Raw genomic sequence first — 6,000 nt, 5'->3', positions numbered from 1 at the left:
ATTTTACAGAAATTAAAAAAAAAGGACAGAACTCTGAGTAATTATTTGTCAATGAATCAGGTAACCTGGATGAAGTGGACATTTCTAGAATCACAAAATCTACCAAGAATAAATCATAAATACATAGAATACCTGGATGTACACATATCTAGTAAGGAGAATGAATCAAAAAACAAAATCCTGAAGGACATCTTGGTGGCCTCCACTTTGTGGCAATAATAAAAAGAGCCTCTCTAAAAATTTGAATGCAGATTTTTTTTTTTCTTTTTGGGCACAAGATTTCAAATCAGATGAGGACAAATCAATAGAAGCCAATTGCTGTATCATATAATATGTCTACATTTAGCTTTGTAGGAAAGTATCAAAATATCTTCTAAATGGTTGAATCATTTTCATTTTCATTCCTATCAGCAGTGAATGAGAGTTACAGTTGCCCCTCATTCTTGCTAGCTATTAATATTGCCAGTTTTTATTTGCTTGTTTTAGCCATTCTAATAGGGGAGTAGTAGTGTCCCATTATTATTTTAATTTGCAATTACTTAATGGCTGATGATATTGAACATCTATTTTTGTATTTATTTCCCCGTTATATAACACATTTAGTGAAGTATTTTTTTGCCCATTTTGTAACTGAGTTATTTATGTTCTTATTGTGAGTTCTAAGAGTTATTCCTATATTCCTATATTTTGGAAACAAACTATTTTTTAAGATTTTATTTTTATTTATATTTTTATTTATTTGACAGAAAGAGATCACAAGTAGGCAGAGAGGCCAGCAGAGAGAGAAGGTGGGAAGCAGGCTCGCCGCTGAGCAGAGAGCCTGATGTGGGGCTCGATCCCAGGACACTGGGATCATGACCCGAGCAGAGGGTTTAAACCCTGAGCCACCCAGGTGCCCCTGGAAACAAACCCTTTATCAAACATGTATTTGAAAATAATTTATCTGATTCTGGGCTTTGTCCTTTCATTATCTTAATAGTATTCTTTCTTAGAGCAGGAAGTATAAACTTAGTAAAGTTCAAATTATCAATTTTGTTTTGAGGACCATGTTTCGATGTTCTATCTAAAGATTCATGGTGTATATCCACACAAAGGATGGTATCTTTTTAAAATTCTCACTGTGAGAATTTGGTGGGGTGTCTGGAGGGAAAGAATGTGAAAGTGTAGGGTTTCCCCTTTAGACTCTAGCCTCAGGAGTTTCTCATTCTCATCCTAATCTTACACTTAGCTCCAACAATTTATCAAAATTATCAATCAAATGCTCCTGTTAGTTGATTCCACAGCAGCTTCTGTTTCACTCAAGTAGTTTTTAGCTGTGCCTCTCTGGAGGTGGAAGTTTTCCCAGCAACTATAGTTTTCTGGTGGATACAGGAAATGTCAGAGGTTTTCCATTTCTATAGTTTTCCTTACGAGGAAATGAGTAATGACGTTTTTTGCCCTTTACTTGTCAGAGCTGAAGCCCTCTATTAGACTTGAAGCCTATGAGAGCAAAGATTATGTTTCTTAATTACACCGCATGTTCAGTAGGTAGCACAATGTCTAGCACATAGCAGATATTTAGTAAATATCTGAAAAAATAATGTATTGGGGGATGGATAGATACTGTTCAATAGGTAGAGAGTTTCAGTTTTACAAGTTGAAAAGAGTTATGGGAACAGATGGTTGGGATAGTTGTACAACATTAATCTATTTAATACTACTGAGTTGTTTACTTAAAAAATGGAAAATATGGTGAAATTTTTAATCAATTAAATTTAACCAACACAGCTTCCAGGATTAGGGGAACTTCCATACAAACAATGCAGCCATTCTGAGCCCCTGGACTTGGTGCTTTGTCAATTTAGGAGGCAGTTACATATATTTGTTGAATGCTAAATGTAGGAGTTAGTGTGAAGCTAAGACATGCCATTAATCTCTTCACCTCCGGTGAAGTATTTTGACTATTTTGGAGTTAGAGCTCCCATTTTAGAGATCTATAGGACAAAAACGGGGTACGAACATCAACCTAAACACAGTCTTTTTGAATAATTTATTTGAAAACATTATGATGTGGCCTTTTACTTTTGAATCCTTATATATATATGAGGGAATTTAGCTGTGCTTATTATATGGCAAACAAAAGGAAATCTCAGAATGCACATAGTGTCCTTTTTTATCATAATTGCATATGTATTTTGTATATTATTAACCTAGTTCTGCAAAACCAAGAAAGAAAGAAGTAAAGCTAGCCAAAATGCCAGCATTAAGCTAAGTTACTCATATGCATTAAATTAGAGAAAGTAGTGAGTGGAAATCCCATGTCCCCTGGAGAGCTAAAAATCAACCTGGAAAACTATGGATTTTGAGTTAGTAGATGTTTCCAGTCATAGTTGTATATGACACTAGTCAAGTTTATTTTCCCCCTTATCTAGAAAATGAGAAATGTATCAAAATGTTTTAAAAATTTAAAGGCATATGTATTATTCAAATATTCAATAGGTACATAGTAGGCCCTCTGTGACTGACAATTGAATAATAATCCCATTCAAATGCAGGGAGGGACTGGATCAGAGAAGGAAAGAAGATTATGAACAAAGTAAAAAGGGTCTAGGACAAATACCTGTATGGAGTTGTGTCTTAAGTTTTATTGTCCTTCAATTATATTCCCTGTTGAAGGTAAGGCAAGATTAATGGTGGGAATAAATCTCAACTTATTTACACAAATGTGTTTCTAGAGAGCTAAGCGTATTTCAGTAGAACAACAAGTACACATATGAAGATTTTATTTCAGCAAATATTTAATGAAAATTTTTATAAAATGAGTACTTGCCCAATTATTGTTCGCTTCTACTTCTGGAGATTGGGGTTTTGTAAAGAAATGGACACAGGTAATGTACACTTGAACACACAAACATGTGTGGATTCAAATGCATGCATATTTGAATACAATAATCAGATCCTGGAAAATACTGGTTTTTACCTGTTTCTTTGGAAGCTTTGAGCTAATTTTTATCAAATTAGTGTTTCTATCACCAAGAATGTTCAATGATTCAAAAATAATTATTTTGGACAAATTATCTTGCATCTGACTCAGCTACTTTGACTTAAACTTGGATAAAAGCATTATAAAAAGCTTGGCTCACATCTTACAGATATTATATGAAAGAATGCCTCACATAGAGCTTATAATCCTAGTTGTGTCTAATGGTGTGATAAAATCATTCTGACTGGCTGCTGGAAGATGGGGTTTCCCACACTGAGGTATCATCTTGAAAGGAGAAAAATATCCTTTCTGGATTTAGAACAGGTTTATTCACAGTCAGAATACATTTGAGGCTTCTAAATTCATTCTTTTAAATCACTTAGAGGAATGCCTCCCAACTGAGTTCATTTCCAGAACAATTTCAGAAAGCTAGAGCTGAAAGGGCAACATATGGTTATTGGTCATTTACAGTAGAAGCTCTCTGAACTGACTTCCACTTAATAATGCACTGCTTTAATCTACACTCCATAAACCTTATAGACTGATGTTAATAGAATCTTGAATACTCCGTTAGTAAGTCCTTGTCTAATATGGTTGCACCATTCTCCTCATACAGGACATGGTTGTTTCCAAAATTTTCTGTGCTTTACATAATTTGAATTATTATTACATGAACAAATTCCAAATGAGTGCAATAAAAAAACAGCATTCTTTCCTTCTGTATTTCTGTCTCCCTATCTCTCTCTTTTTCTCTTTGTTTCTCTCTCTCCCTCTAGCTCCTTTCTTCCCTCCCCTTTTTCAATTTTTTTTTTGTTATAAAAACTAACTTGAGTTATTTAGAAAGACTTTATGATGTGGATTGAGCAGAATGTTGTCATCTGACTTTCTTGCTAGGGTGTACCATATCTCAGTCCTATACTATGTGTTCTTTTGGTATATTTTCATACCACATAGTAGATATTCAATACAGGTTTCTGGAGTGAATTATGTTTTAAATAACAATGCCTGAACTTTTATATTCTATGCATTATTTTAACAGCAACTTATAATGGATTTACTTAATTTTGATTCCAATTTTTTCTCTATTTTCAATCTTCTTTTCCTTCTCCTTCATGCCTTCTCTCCTCCTCTGTACATTCGTTTGTTTCATATAAAATTTTCTTCTTTTTCTTCTTCTTTGTCAAATGGTTTCTAGAATTCACATTTCATTATGATAAACTAGCATGGTTCAAAAAAAGCCCTGGACTTTGAAAGAAAATATTCTGGGCAAATCTCATGTTTTGCACTAGTCTGCTATGAATCTAGGCAAGTCAGATAACCTCTACTGCATGTAGGTGTCCCCAACCCTAAAATACAGAAGCTAGTTTATTGATCTTTGCAGATACTGCATAGCTCTGATATGTTAGAACTTTGAAAAGTACTTAACTTAAAAAAAAAAAGATTACTGTGAGCAACTACTCTCCCAGTCATAGAGTAGCAGTTTTGGTCAGAAACTGAGTTTAAGAGACAGATAGCACTTCTAGACTAGATCTATTGAAATAAATGAAAAATCTTGTGGATTCTGTTCTCTCAAGAGCTGTAGAGCTTTGAACTTGCCTTTGATGATTGGGCAAAATGAACAGATGCTGTCCACGAGAATGGTGCTCTGAGGCTCCCTGCCTCTCCCTTTGCATAGATTTTTAGATTTATTGAGTCTAAATTACTGTATGGCTGCCACACACCTACCTGATGATTTGAGTAGTATTTTCCATGGCTAGCAAGGTCTGCATTTCATTTTTCCATCAACACTGAACAGACTGAAATAGAGTCAAAATCTAAATTTAAGGCCTATAAAAAACATTTCCAGAGATGATAAGATCAGGCTAGTTCTATCTATATTTTATTACCATTTGCTATTTTTCACAATTATGACATTCTGGCAACAAAGTGAAACTACTAAATTCAATAAATACACCTAGGGAAAGCTATTGGTAGTCAATCTTGCAACTACACTACAAAAGACCTTAGAGAAAAAAAATGAATTCACATTTAATGGACACAGAAGAATTTTAGTTTTTCCAAAATGATCAAAAGCTTATTTTTCAATTGCTTCTTATCTACAGGAAACATCATTCCTTTCTTGTTCTATATCCACATCTATTTGGAAATAAATTATTAGGAGGCCTCAAGAAAATAGTAAGGTAGAGACACAGGTTAAAGAGGAAATACTTTGAAGTTCTGCCTCATCAATACCTTAAAACAATAAGTGATAAATAAGCTATATATATATATATATATATATATATACATACACACACATATATATGTATAATTTAAGATTTTAAGATTAAAATTAAGAATTTAAGATTAGAGAATTTAAGAATTTAAGATTAGAGACTATATATATATATATTTTTTGTCTCTAATCTAAAATTCATGAATGTGCACACAAGCACACATTTATACTTTCATAGACAAATTCTGCATTTCACATGGAAATTTCTGATAAAATTCAAGGATACAGGCAAGCATGATCTTAGAATATACTCATCCATATAATTATACTCATATGCTCATATAGATATACTCATCTACAGTATTTAATAATCAGAATAATCAAAAGTGATTTAAAGTCTGTTTGTAGAGCACAGACTTTTCATAAAATGTTACCCCTTTGCTCTTTTTATTTAAACCAACTTTCCTAGGAACTTCTTTTCTGCTACTTTAAAATTGCCTCTGTCCTTTCCTAATGTGCAGTACATGCCTATCATTAGATAATACTGTTTTATAATTATTGAGATTTTTCATTTTCATTACAGATGGATATATACTTATGTTAAGAATGATACAGAAAAGGGTGCCTGGGTGGCTCAGTGGGGTAAAGTCTCTGCCTTCAGCTCAGGTCATGATCCCAGGGTTCTGGGATTGAATCCCACATTGGGCTCTCTGCTTGGTGGGGAGCCTGCTTCCTCCTCTCTCTCTCTGCCTGCCTCTCTGCCTACTTGTGATCTCTGTCTGTCAAATAAATAAAATATTTTAAAAAAAAGATACAGAAAAAT

The sequence above is a fragment of the Neovison vison genome, chromosome 3 (assembly GCF_020171115.1).
Source record: "Neovison vison isolate M4711 chromosome 3, ASM_NN_V1, whole genome shotgun sequence".
In the NCBI taxonomy this organism is placed as follows: domain Eukaryota; kingdom Metazoa; phylum Chordata; class Mammalia; order Carnivora; family Mustelidae; genus Neogale; species Neogale vison.
Note: the sequence above shows the minus strand (reverse complement) of the source record.